Source organism: Toxorhynchites rutilus, chromosome 1 (genome assembly GCF_029784135.1).
Source record: "Toxorhynchites rutilus septentrionalis strain SRP chromosome 1, ASM2978413v1, whole genome shotgun sequence".
NCBI lineage: Eukaryota > Metazoa > Arthropoda > Insecta > Diptera > Culicidae > Toxorhynchites > Toxorhynchites rutilus.
In genome coordinates, this window is record NC_073744.1 from 65,326,676 (window position 1) to 65,342,148 (window position 15,473).

Here is a 15,473-nt window from a genome sequence, read left to right on the forward strand (position 1 = left end):
TCCCCCCTCTCTTAGGGAGGAGGGGTCTGGCGCTGCCATACAAATGAAACACAAATTTCTGCATTACTCGAGAATTAGTCAAGTAAATTAAATAAAATTTGGCATGTGGAGGTTTTAGGATGCAATAAATGTTTCTATGGTGATTAGATACTCCACCCCTCTCGCTAAGGGAGGGGGGGGGTCCTGCTGTTATACAAATGAAACATTTCCGCATAATTCAAATACTATTCGAGCAAACGAACCAAATTTGGAAAGGAGAGGGAGTTCCATGAAAATAATGTACATATTTCAACCAAACATATTCCAACCAAACATGACAATTGAAAATTTTCGGAAAACTCTGAAGGAAAATGGGAAAATTCGAAAAATTCTATTCGCATGTATTCTACAATTACATATTGACAAGCGTTGTTAGTCCATTTGATGTTTGCGGTAACGAAATTGATCTTCGTTCGAAAGTGAAAATGGATTTTAATGTGATAAAACGCACTCTTATATCGTCGTCTATCTAAATAAAAAAATGGATCGCCGAATGTGTTAATAGGAGAAAAACTCGAGAAAGGAATTGTCCGGATTAGGGCTGTCTTCATTCTATCATATTTTCTGTATCAAACATTTATTCCGTGTATCGGAGAAACATGTTATTTGCAAGTGGCTGAAAAATCTTGCACGAGAATTGTGTCTGAAAATAATCTGATATTATAATGTCGAGTTTTGGTAGAAGTACTGATATTTTATAGTAAAAATAATTTTAAAGGGTAGATTAGAAGATCAATCAATGAACTGCTATTGGACCCACAAATGAGCGCTAAGAAAAAAGACGTGGATGTGATAACGAAAAATAAATTAAATAAAAAAATATTTCAATAAAGGGATCCGTGAATTTCCAGATAGATGGTACAAATTTGCGGCTAGCGATGAGCAATACTTTTAATATAAAATTTTTAACCATTTTTGGAGAATAAAGCATTATTTTTTTAAAAAAAAAAACGAAGAAACTTACCGGTACTCCTATTATATTAAATAAAAACAGCACGAATGAATTTCGATAAACCTGCATTCGCGCACCTCCCTTACTGTCAACAATTTGAGATGATTATAGCGGAAGCCAAATTGATACTCATCGCTTGCAGTGATTTTTCATTAAAAACGGTTCATATACCAGTTCCGGAGAAGAAATGGAAGGACCAGGGCCATCATCCGAAAAAGGCAAAAAGCATCGCGGCAATCGCAAGGCTATACAGAAAATTGTGCTGTCTTTCATCCGGATAGTGGATAACAACGAATGATCCTTCATTCAGGTGACCTTTTTATCCTATTTGTTTATTTATTTAGGCTCATTATTAGCGTTTTAGCTGTAACAGAGCCGGATTAAAATCGTGTACATGTCACATGTTTTTGTCGTATCTATAAATAGCAGTTGCCATTTTTTATGGGAAGAGTATTCCTTCTGTTTTTACATTGTTCAGTTAGACTGGACTGCGGAGATCAATGATGTGTTATTAATAGAACAACACAGCCCGATGTTTCTTGCGGAGCAGAGTAGTTGTATGGATGATTCAATCTTATTTCGACCGTGGATCGATCTCCATCGCTGATGATTGTTGCGTAGACGTAGTTATTCTATAACAACACAAAGAAGCGAACGCGCAATCAATGTGGCTACGAAGACCCCCATACAAAAATCATGCATCCACACTAGCCGATTTCATTCTCAATTGGTCGACGTAGAATTTTGATGTTTTAATTCTCACTTACACGCAATGATCTTCAATGTTGATGATTCAAATATCAAGTCGAAAATGGAAATGAACTTCAAAGCATGTTTACGTTGACGTTCATTCAACTTGTTTTCGTTGATAGTATTCTTCCATCTTGATCGATTATCTCCTTAAGCAGTAGGTTGTCAATACAAGGTAGGTTGAAATTCGTCGTATTTGAATGTGGTGGACGTGAATATTGTCGGCTCTGATCACGATACCATAATTATAGTATATTTTGTTTCATGATTCTCATTTACAGTTTCCCGCTATGATTTTTCCCCAATAATGACTCTACGATACTGCAATTATAAATACGCACAGAGAGCGTAAGGCTCGCGTTAGCTCCCAGCACCGAAGTGGGCTCCCCGCTAATTGCCAGTGTCGGTTGCGCCAAATTCCGCTTAATGGCATCCGGGGCGGGGTGATAAAACTTTTATGTGCAACAAATTTAAAAGTTATCTCCGCGTGTTGATCACCATTTCGCACGCTGCAAATTTAATTGTTTTACCAAAACCGCACGGCACACGTCTCGGCTATTTATTCACTACCGGTGGCAGAGGCAATTCTAAATCGATACACATTATTGGTGTCGTAAAAACGTAATTATCGCTGGCAGAGGGGTATCTACCGTGAGCAGTATGGCCGAACAATAGAGATTACCAGCTTCGGTGTGGCAGTATATGTAAACAACTCGATTGCTCGCGATGGACGCTTATGGGCGCATAATGGGTTATATTTTTTGTTTATGGGTAGCGCTGTCAGCATTCCGCAGTCACGGCGAGATTTATTCTCATCGATGTGGCGCTGCTTCACGCTCTCTGAGCTATACCTTATAGTGCCGCTTTTCTGTGTTATGCCTCTTTGAACATCGAATAACTCAAGCGGAAGTTTTGGGTAGCAATTCTGATAGTTTTCAACAGCTGTCAAATGAAATTTCACGAGGAACGTAGATGTTCGCTGTTCATGATTGATTCTTCTAAGAGCGTGCGTGTTCATTATAGTTCTCGCTACGCAATAGATCAATTATTCATATCCATTGTATTGTAGGTTGTTCACGCCTATATTACTATGATGTCACAACGAACTCCACACGAAACCATTATCGAAGCAAATCAACTATACATGTTTAATCAAATTTGATGTACATGATCGGACATGAAATGGGCATCAAGCCTTATGCATAATATGCTCTGTGAATTATAAATCGTAAAGTGTCCTCAGAAGCGCTATTGTTTGCGTTTCTTCATATTCTCTCTAAATCATTGATGTCCTTCGTGGTTTTTTGGTTTCATAGAATTTAAATTGGACGAAAATCTGGTCAATTTTGTTGGATTTGCTATTTTGGGAACGTTATTGATCTCTCGGACACTTTATCACTCCAGAACTAATTTGGTGTACTGTCATGTGGCCAAATCTGGGCCAAAACAATACATGAGATTTCGTGGCTTCTAATGAATGGTAGCAACTTTTTATTATTTCACATAAATGTTGCTGATAGCTTGATTGATAAATTTCATTTGTTCTGTGCGTTCCTATGGTTACCAATCCATGCTTTCAACAGCGAGCAACTAATCAATCAGCGAGGTATAATATCAGATCCAGATCCATTTTTCGGAACCTTTATATTCGACTAAAAGCTGCTCCGCAAGAGCATGTCCCATTGAAGATAAGAGGTGTACATTAGAGTGCCAATGAATGTACGGGAAAAAATCGACCTTAAAATTTTTGAAAAGTTACCCCATGAAAAAATATTCACCACCTCTAAAAAAAACCCTATGCAAAATATCTGCTCGATCGGACTGAAGTGGTCAAAGTTTGTGTTTTTCTTATAAATGATGATGGTCCCACCCCCTGCAAAGCTGTGAGCGGGACGAGTTATCTTATTGATAGTAATTATATTACGGTATTTATATTTTACGTTCCTACGTGACGTCAACTGAACAGTATTCAAATTAAATTGTAAAAAAAACGGACTGGGTTTCTCGCAGACAATTTAAGCCATTATCTGAACGTACTTATTCCATGGCATGTCGAGAGAGTTTCCAACCCGCGAAGACCCTAGACCGATCGGGAATTGAACCCAATACCTGTGTCCGTACTAACCAAGAATTTCCAAGGGAATTCCCGCTTTATCAGATCCCCGTCCACGGCCTGCAACGGCGATCGTTTCCGAGGTCTAGCAGCTGAGCAAACCTAAGTTTTAAGAGCCTAATTCTAGCCGATACTTCAGGCCCATTACTTATCCCAAGGCATGTCAAGAAAGATTCTAACCCGAAAAAATCCTTGACCGATCAGGAGTTGAACCCAATACCAAGAGCATTAGCTTTGAATTTACAAAGGAATTCCCTCTTTACTAAATATCCGACAACGACCTTCTAATGCGATCAGTTTGAGACCAGACAGCTGAGCAAACCTAAGCCTAATTCCGGCCGATACTTCAGGTCCTTCGTTCAATCTGGATAAAAAACATATCAACCTGAAACTGCAATGAGATCTGCCACAACACAGAAAAATCTCGTTATAATTATCTGTTGAGAAGATGAATTGACGAGTACAGGGTAACTTCGGTATAAAGTACATTTTACATTCAAAATTGCACGTTGTATCGAATTGTACGTTAAATCGAAACATCATAAAGAACTCAGAAACGTGGCTTATATTACTTTGTTTTGTTGCTGTTTGAGTAAGGTCAATAAATAAATTCAACGAAGACGGAGCCAATCTTTCTCGTACAATCTTCGTACTGTTGATTAAAATTTGATTCATTTAGAATTCGGAATCACAAAACAGTTGTACTTCGGGATTGGTTAAAAGTACAAATCAAGCTTTAGTATATAGATAATTTATTGTTTTTTCAGAAAAACAATATTCAAAAAAATATTCCTTTGGACTTTGAACATGTGTACGTTATATCGAGGTAAAATGTACGTTATATCCAGGGTACGTTATAATGAGGGTACGTTATATCGAAGTTTCCTTGTATTCCGGTTGAGCTACCCCTAGCTTCACTCTGGTTTCCATATTAAACCCCTTGGAATGCTTTTATGTTATTCGCGAAAAACTGCTTTTGCGTATGGTCAATCTCATGCTTCTCTATGTGAGTCATGGCGCGCGGGCTTAAACTATTGTTTAAAGTTACATTTAAGTCTACGACTAAAGGGGAAAAAAATTATTGCTAAACTAAACAAACAAATAACCATCGTCATCATAGTCTTAAGATAAGAAACACAAATATCCGTTATAGCTTCGTCATTTTAATACTAACAATGGTTAACATTGATTCTATACTGGGTTAAAAATCTAAATCATACCTCAAAAACTTTTTACAAAAACTACGGGACATCCGAAGGCCTGTTGCTGTTTTTGCTTCATTTGGTAGTGTGTTGTATAGTCTATGTTCTTTAAAAAAAAGTGAGTTTTGGGTACACGACATTCAAAAGTTCATGGTTCTAAGGTCACTTGCTTGTCTTGTGTTATATCGAAGCATATCTCTTCCATACGTTATCGCGTTTTGTAGATAATTCGGTGTCATACCGTTAGTCATCTTATATATGAACGTAAGCGTGCAATATTTAATACGCTGTCCCCCTGACATCCATTGCAGGCATTCGATCATAAATCTCCGCGGAGTTAGTCGATCACATCTCAGTATCAGGCGCATCATCGTGTTTTCCACAATTTGCATTCTTTGCATTTGCCTCTTCGATTATCGATAATCAATCAATAATCATAATCAATAAAGCACACCATATTTTTGAGCTGGCTTCTTTATAGTATAGTCGCCGAAGTGCAGCGTTTCGTCAAGAATAACACTTACCGATACTTACGATACTTGATCTTGCTCTTTCCACAGTTTGTCCATCAATACTTATATTAAGACAATGGTTCTCAAGATTGCGTGTCGATACTACCATTTTGTTTTATTTATGTTGACTTAATTTTTTTTTATTTCAACCATTCGTCTAAGTTTTGAAGCTCATGGTTCATCTTTATGTAGCAATATTGCAATGTCTCAGCAACAACGAATGTTACAGTGCACAATGGTCCATGAGGTGCATTTAAGTGGAAATTAGCATCTAGAGCTCGACACTTATTCTCTAGACAAAAACTGTCTTCGACAAAGTTGTTTCATATTATAGAGTCCTCATTTTGATGTTGTCAAAAATAGGGTGACCAACATTTATGATGAAATAAATATTCTAACTTTCTTATTTTATATAGTGACAAGTTCTGCATCGCAAAATGTTTGTCTTAGTAAGCTCTAAAAGTCTTCTGAAGACAGTTTGTATATAAAACTTGCAAGATAAAAGTTAGAGCAAAAAACCGTTTTTTTCATGGTGACCCTAACGCAACTTAGAATAAAAGCGCTATATCGGTTATTTCAAGAGATAGAAAAAAACTTTGTTGTACAAATTTGTTTAAAATAACTGAGGCTAAAATATTGTACAAATAAATCTACCTCTATCTATAAAGATAAGAAAGTTAGATTTTTTTATTTCATCGAAAATTTTGGTAACCCTATTTTTGACAACATCAAAATGAGCGCTATATCATAAGTAACAACTTTGTAGAAGCCAGTTTTTGTCTAGAGAATAACTGTCGAGCTCTAGATGCTAATTTCCACTTAAATGCATTTCCTGGACCATTGTGCAGTGTCATCAGCAAGTAAGTTTACGTCACCTTCATTTAACATATGTTTGATGCCAAGGGGGGTGTAAAGGAAATCGAGGTTTCCGAAAAAAAAATTTGATGCCAAATGTCTTAAAAACGCATGAAATGTCGAGATTTACTGTCATCTCGAAATTTTTTTTGTCAAAAATCGACACTCTGGGAATACAGAATACGAGGCAAAACGTATGATTTGGGGTGCCAATAAAAATAGGTATCTCGATTTTTCATTCGGAATTTGCTGCGAAATGTTGATTTGCACGATAATATACCCTTGGCAAAATATTAGATCATTCGGACTTCATTTACTAGTCTCGCAGACGTTAAAATTTGAGTTTACCGAAACCGAACCGAAACCCGAAACCGAACCGAAACCCGAAACCGAAAACCGAAAAATCACCGGGAATCATTTTTAATTTGAAGCCAAATGTTCTTAACATTGCAATCTATATTCTTCTCGGTCTGGTCCGTGTGTATGGCAAAGTATGCGAAAAGCTTTGGTGCGTACATATATGCAATGGTTGTGTCCCATTCACCCGAATACCATTCACCCGAAACATGTTTACCCGAGACACATTCACCCGAAACACATTCACCCGAATGTAACAAATACCCGAATGCAACATATACCCGAATCGACATTTACCCGAGTGCGACACATACCCGAATGTAACAAATACCCGAATGCGACATTTACCCGAATGCTACATTCACCCGAATGTTTATTCGAATGAGGAGGGAAGATTCCGACAAATCAAATTGTGAGTTTCGTCGAAACTCCTGTTGATAAATAGGATTAAAAACAAAACAAAACAACGTGAAAAAGCAACAAAAATAGGAAGTGAAATAAGAAATTGTAATGAGGAAATTTGAAAATGATTTAGAAGACTTCGCGGTGTAATATTTAAAAATTAGTATAGGCACAATTGACATGCCGTCTTCTTTCCTTTCCGTGTTGATCTTTAAGGCCCTGAGATAATCCAAAAATGAGCATGGGTTATGGATTATTTCGAAAATTAAGCAGGTAATTTTAACATAAAAATATAAGCATAAATGCTATGACAATGTGAATAGAATTGATACAAACGTATTTACCACCGCAGCGCCGACCCGCCGTCGGAAGCGGCGGCCTCTCGCAAGCAAACCTGTGTTCCATCGATTGCCCGGTTTGTTTGAAACATAGAAGACGATCCTTTAGTTAGGTCGGCATACGTTAACCTGGTGCATTACGGTCGGCGGCCAGCTCAGATTGCATCACCTTGTCGACTTGCGGCCACCTCGGTTCCTCGTCCTCGTTAGATGGGGATTTCTCCCCTCGTACTCGTGTGCTTTCCGAACTATTGAAGAACCTCAAGTTTTACATCGTAGCGCTGCAAGAAGTGTGTTGGAGAGGATCTACAGTACGTACGTTTCGCGTTGGCCATACCATCTGCCAGAGCTGTGGCAATACAAACGTGCTAGATACTGCTTTCATTGCGATGGGAAATATGCAGAAGCGTGTGATTGGTTGGTGGCCAATCAGCCCAAGAATGTGCAGATATAGGATTAAGGGCCGATTTTTCAATATCAGTATCATTAACGTGCACTTTCCTCACCTTGCAAGTCCCATTGATGACAAAGACGAATTCTACGCGCAGCTGAAACGCGAATACGAATGCTGTCCAAAGCATGAAATCAAGATCATCATCGAAGATCTTAATGCTCAGATCGGTAATGAGGAGGAATTCAAATCTGTAATTGGTATTTACAGCGCACACCAGTTAACAAATGAAAACGGCATAAGACTCGTCGATTTCGCCATCTCTAAGAATATGACCATACGCAGTACCTTCTTTCAACGCAATTTTTTTTTTCCAAATCAAACAGAATCTCAGATCGACCATGTTCTGATAGACGGTCGGCATTTCTTGGACATTATTGACGTCCTATCCTATCTCGAGGCGCTAACATCGATAGTTGAGATGCGCCCAAACTCTCCGTTGTGAACAACATTCGGTACCGATGCCCGCGACGGTACAATCTTACGCGACTGAAACAAGCAGATGTCGCCGAAAACTACGCACATTCACTTGAAGCTGCGCTGCCGGAAGAGGATCAAATTACCGAAGCTCCTCTTGAGGACTGTTGGAGCATGATTAAAACAGAGAATGACATCAAACAGCATAAGAACAACAAATCAATCATGGACGAAAACGGCTTCCCCAGAAAACTAACAAAACTGATTAACGCTACGATGGATAGAATACGATTTTTTTTGGTGGGTTATCTGAATCATTAGAGTCCCGCCTTGGCTTCTATCTTGCCCGCTGTTCAACATTGCGCTAGAAGGTGTTATGAGACGAGCGGCGTTTAACTTGCACGGAACGATCTTCAATAGATCCATTCAATTAATCTTCTTCGCTGATGACGTAGACATTGTCGGCAGAACATTTGAGACGGTAGCTGAACAAGGATAAACCACGAGCTCACGCAACTCACCGGCGAACCCAGTGTCCAGAAAGTGATCAAAGCTGGAAGAATACGTTGGGCAGGACATGTTGCAAGAATGTCGGACAACTAGCCTGCCAAAATGGTGTTCATCGAGAATCCGATTGGTACGTGACGAAGAGGAGCGCCGCGAGCAAGGCAAAATCTGATAGCATGAGTGTTATATCAGACATTTGTGCATGATCAAATACAAGAGTACAAAAAAGTACAGTCTCTGAGCGATCTGGTTGAATCAGTTAGTACGTTCAGGCGTCGCGGTTCCTATGAATAGGATGAAATATTTCACTCTATTTGATCAACAATTGTTGTTATTGATACCGAGGTTTTGTTTGGCACATCATATTGTCTACCTATCCATGTGATCTGTGAGTGTATTGTGTATTGTATTAAATGCGATAAAGAGGAGAAAGACCCGAAAAAAGTTATCGAGTGCACATATTGCCACAAATCCGTTCACTTCAAGTGCAATAACGTTAAAGGGAATGCCGTCCGAAAGCTACGAGAGCAACCCTATTATTGTTCTTTGGAATGCTGTGAATTCTACCAGCGGATAACTGCTAATGTTAATGCAGAATCACAGGTGCTCAACGATCTACGGCAAGTTTTGACGGAGGTGCGAGAAACCAGAAGCGAGATGCAGTTGGTCAAGCAAACGATAGGTGAAGTTGAAAAATTCCAGAATTTCCTGTCGGAGAAGTTTGACACTCTGCTGCCCGAACAGAAGGCTTTGAAGGTGGATTATAACCTGCTGAAAACCAAAGTTCAATCGATATCAATGGAGCAAAAATCATTGAGGGAGCGTGTCGACCACCTAGAAGGAGAACTTGATCGGGTTAATCGAGCTGCGGTCGCCAAAAATGCAATCAAACTGGGGATTCCATCGAAAAGTGGCGAAAATACAACAGAAATAGTTCGGTTGTTTGCTGCTAAACTTGGTTGCCATTTACCAGATGATGCAATTGTGGAAACTCGTCGATTAATAACGAAAAACTCTAATGCAATTGATGGCAAAGCAGCTCCAATTAGAGTATGTTTCCAGAATGACAAGATCAAGGAGGATCTGTTTGCAAAAAAGAAAATTCGTGGGCAGTTGCTCTCTTCTGACATGAATGAATCATTCTCTAACCCTGTAAGGAGAATAGTTTTGAGGGATGAGCTAACTTCGTTTGGAATGAAACTGTTGACCGAAGTCCGCGAACAAAAGGAACTTGCAGAGTGGAAGTTTATTTGGCCTGGTCGTTATGGAGCGGTTCTTGCAAAGCGTACTGAGAATTCGAAAGTTGCTGCTATACGAAATCGAGCTGACCTTGAAATGTTGGAGAAGAATGGATCGAAGAGACAACGGAACTCATCAGGGAATTTGAATAGTCCTTCCTCGCCTGCGGGACCATCTCCAAAACGCTAGTGTTAGGAGTGGAATTTCCAATCGCCGTATACAAATTTTATTATTAAATATATATGTATTGTAATAAGAGTTATATTTGTATTGAAGATTGGATCAAAAATAAACATACTTATAATACAAATTCCTCATTTAGAATACTCCAGTTCAACGTACGAGGGATCAATGAGCTGACTAAATTTGACAGCTTTCAAGCTGCATATACTGCATAGATATGAAAATCGTATTGATGTTATCGTGTTGGGTGAAACCTGGCTTAAAGCTGACCGAACGAACCTGAATCAAATCGATGGATATAGAGGATTATTCTCTTGCCGAGACAGCTCTAACGGTGGACTAGCTGTGTTTGTGCACAATGAGCTAGATGTTGATGTGTGTAGAAATGTAACGATAGATGGATTTCATCACATACATTGTCGATTGAAACCACAGGGAAAGGCAACTAATTTGCATGCGGTCTATAGACCTCTTTCTTTTGATGCCAGAAAATTTTTGTATCAAATAGATAATATGGTCTCGGAATCAAACAGCGGCGATAGAAGTATTTTAGTCGGCGATATGAACATCCCAACAAACATCACCTCTAATAACATAGTGTGTGAATATATGCGAATGTTAGAAACATACAATATACGGATAACTAACACGATTGTAACGAGGCCTATCAGTAACAATATATTAGATCATGTAGCTTGCTCAGACACTTTAACTGAATCTGTTGTAAATGAAACTGTATTCACTGGGCTAAGCGATCATTGCCTGATTTGCACATCATTCAATATGACATGCCATACCTCAATAAAACTTCTGACGAAACGAATCGTTAACTATTCTCGCTTGGATGATCGATTTAGACAAACCATAGCAAATTTTCCACACAATTCATCTGCTAACGAAAAACTAACATATGTAATAAATGGATACAAAGCGAATTTAGAAGAATGCACAAAAACAGTCTCAGCTAAAGCCAAACTCAAAGGTTTCTGCCCCTGGATGTCGCTTGATTTATGGAGGTTGATCAAAGTGAAGGATAATGCTCTTAAACGTAAACGTAGAAATCCGGACGACGTACATGCATCGGAGATACTAACACACGTTTCGAAGATGCTACAAGAAAGGAAAGTGAAAGCCAAGCGCGAATATTACGAACGGATATTGAGTGGCAATAATCAGAAAATGGTATGGAATCTCATTAACGACGTGACACGAAATAAGGACAATCACAATAAATTGATCACGTTACGTGACGGCACGCAAATAATAACGGATCCGAGTTACATTTGTACTAAGTTCAATGAATTCTTCTGCGAAGTTGGACCTAGCCTTGCTTCCACGATCAATACTAAAGGGTGTGTCACATCAAATTGCATCACGGAAAAAACGCTGTAGAAATTTAATTTTTAGGAATTATATCTTCAGCTTTCGCTTATAATCAGATAAGAGTGTATAGATCACGTTGGCAATGCTTCACTGTCAATTATTCGTAAATTTGGAAAAATGTCGTCGAACGAAAAAGAGCGTCGTGAATTAATCCTGTGCACTCATTTCGAGAATCCGGAGTTGTCACATCGGGACATCGGTAAGATGCTGGGAATCGTCCAATCCACGGTCAGCAGAGTACTAAAACGATACTTCGAGAACCTTACCATCGACCGGAAGGTGAAGAACGGCAAAAATGGATGCCCCGTCAGTGAAGAAGATCACAAGCGCGTAGTTAAGCAGTTTAGACGTGATCCGAGAAGTTCGGTCCGGGATGTCGCCAATAAGCTGAATTTGTCAAGTTCATTCGTCCAGCGGACCAAGCAGTGGGAGGGCCTGCGTACATACAAGGTTCAGAAGGCTCCTAACCGCGACGAAAGGCAAAACATGGTGGGGAAGACGCGAGCCTGGAAGCTGTACACCGAAATGCTGACGAAGCCGCATTGCCTGGTAATGGACGACGAAACCTACGTCAAAGCGGACTTTCGTCAGCTGCCGGGCCTGTTGTTCTTCTCCGCAGAAGATAAATTCAGCGTTCCGGAGGAGATTCGCAAGCAGAAACTATCCAAGTTTGCCAAAAAGTACATGGTGTGGCAAGCGATCTGCTCTTGCGGAAAGCGGAGCGCCCCCTTCGTGATGACCAGCACGGTAAACGGGCAGGTTTACCTTAAGGAGTGCCTACAGAAGCGCTTACTACCACTATTGAAGCAGCACGAGGGCCCGACCATCTTCTGGCCGGATCTTGCTTCGTGCCACTATTCAAAGGAAGTGTTGGAGTGGTACGAAGCCAACGGGGTCACCTTCGTGCCAAAGGAAATGAACCCGCCCAACGCGCCTGAGCTTCGCCCAATAGAGAAATATTGGGCAATTATGAAGCAGGCCCTCCGGAAGAACCCAAAAGTTGTCAAATCGGAGGCGGACTTCAAGAGAAAATGGATTTCTGTTCAAAAAAAAACTACAACCTGACGTTGTACAGAACCTTATGGACGGGGTAAAAAGGAAGGTGCGAGCATACGGGCTTGGGCTCGAAGTATGATTAAAAAGAAAATGACAAAAGTTGTCTAATAGTTTTTATTTTACTGTCTAAAATTTTCAAAAGGATCGGTCTACTGGGCGATTTTCTACAGCGTTTTTTCCGTGATGCAATTTGATGTGACACACCCTTTAATAGGAACATTAATCGATTTGAAACCATGCAACCACTACAGTCTTCGATGTTTCTAAGACCTACCTCTCTTAATGAGGTAATCGTTATAATCAACCAATTGGATTCTAAGAAAGCATCTGGACCAAACTCTATGCCAGTGTCATTCATCAAAAAAACATCATGAGTTTTTCTCGTCACTGCTGGTAGACGTATTTAATGAAATTATCTATGCTGGTCAATTCCCGGGCGGCCTTAAAATTGCTCGTGTAGTGCCCATCTATAAGTCCGAAGATCCGAAGAACATGAATAATTACAGACCTATATCCACATTATCTATAATGGATAACATACTAGAAAAACTTATTGTGTTCAGGATTGTGGAATTCATCACTCATAATCGTATATTATACAACCACTAATATGGGTTTAGGCAAGGTTCTAGTACGTTGACTGCGTGTAATGCACTAGTTGAAGAGATTTATGAGGCTTTATATAATAAAAAACATTTTGGAGCCTTATTCATCGATTAAAAAATGGCTTTCGATACGGTGGATCATCAGCTACTTATTAAGAAGATGGAAGCATATGGTATGAGAGGGAATGTCTGGGAATTTATTGGAAAGCTATCTTACAAACCGTTGTCAATTTGTAACAATTGGAGATTGCTGTAGCACGTTACGACACATCTCAACTGGAGTACCGCAAGGAAGCAATTTGGGGCCTATATTATTTTTGCTCTTCATTAACGACCTAGCAAAACTAAAGCTTCATGGTAAATTGCGACTCTTTGCCGATGACACCGCTGTCTTTTATCCCGGTACAGATACTGGAACTATCCGTAATCATATCAAAGAAGACCTGGAAACATTGTTGGAGTTCTTCAACGAAAATGTATTGTCCCTAAATCTAATGAAAACGAAGTACATGATGATACACATTCCTGATCATACTCCGATCACGATTCATGGCCATGATTTGAAGAAGTCTCTCAGTACGAGTTATTAGGACTAACTTTAGATTGCACTATGCGATGGACTGCACATATCAATTCTTTGAAAAGGAAAGTTGGCTCCTTGTGCGGTTTGTTACGGAAAATTTCACCGTTTATGCCACAATTATGCCTAAAAAACATGTATTTTGGATTAGTTCATTCCCGACTGCAGTACCTCGTGGCAAACTGGGGTTCTGCTAGCAAATCTAATCTGCGAGAGTTGCAAGTTCTACAAAACCGATGCTTAAAAGTTGTTCTGCGGAAACCGTTCTTGTATCCCACCGCTAACTTGTACTCAAACATAAATGATTCACTGCTTCCAATAAAAGCACTTCATGAATTGCAAATCTTGGAACAAATGCAAAAAATCATCAGTGACCCTTCATTACATCATAATACAATTTTACGAAGAGGTAATTTGATACCAGTAACCAGACAAGCCGTAAATTTTGCTGTAATGAGATCAAACACGGAACTAGGGGAGGAAAGGTTTACCTATCTAGGAACCAAGTTGTACAACAACCTTACGGAACAGATAAAAAGTATTCGCCGTATTAAAACTTTCAAAGCCGTCGTTCGTACCAAGCTGAAACAGAACGTTCTGAGATATATTTGACGCTCCTGGTCTTGTGAACTTCAATGGTTGTATTTTAAGGCATTCGACATCGTTTTCTCGATGTGAAATGCTTTTGTTCTACTCGAGTAATTCATCCCGTGAACAATAATCTTTGATGTAGTATCCTGACGCAGCGATCAAGCGGGAAACTTAACGGTTCCTGGAGCAGCATCCCGACACCAGGCGGAAAACAGATTTTGTAAGGTAAAAGACTGGTATATGTCTGGCCGAAGCCAGTGATACTGCGCGCCTAATGTAGCCTAAACAGTTCTAGAACTCCCTCGATCATGCCTCGTCCACGCAATGTACATCATCCGTCAAAAACTTCAGTTCTGCCGGAGCATTTTTTCACGCGGACAACGAACACGCTTGAAGACTTCCATCCTTGATCATGCCTCTTCTGTACCGCTGACACCGCCCAACCTGCAACTAGGTCATCTGCTGATGCATCTTCGTGAACAATCTCGTCCTCTATACGCCGTGGACATCAGTCGGTTGTACTGCCAAGCGGAACTCCCATTTTTGCCAGGAAACATCTCAACTGCAATCACTTCCTGCTTATGAAAACCGCACATCCGTAGCTGTCAACCGATACGCCAAGTCATCCTCCCTCATTATCATCTTTTTGACCGACCATAGTCTCATAGTTTGTTATTTTCAACATAAATATTGGAAACAGTTGAATTTGTGTTATGAATTAGTTTTTGAATTAACTATAAAATAGGATAGTGTGCTTCCTTTAAAGAGATTTGTTCTCGCTGGAAGCGTATAATTTGTTGTAATCTATCTTAAGTAAAGTGCTATTGAGGAGAAAAAAAAACTATCGACCGACAAATCAGTCTGCAGTCTGCGGGGGCTCTAAGGTATATTGCATGTGTGGATGAAACATCATTTCAAAAATATAACAAGTGAGGGGCTCA

At 39.7% G+C, this 15,473-nt stretch overlaps 1 protein-coding gene across 10 annotated transcripts in view; it reads left to right on the forward strand.

Moving 5' to 3' along the window:
• The window catches only part of LOC129763534 (cGMP-specific 3',5'-cyclic phosphodiesterase), a 242,650-nt gene that overhangs the window by 72,462 nt on the left and 154,715 nt on the right, over window positions 1-15,473 (forward strand). The window lies entirely within an intron of this gene.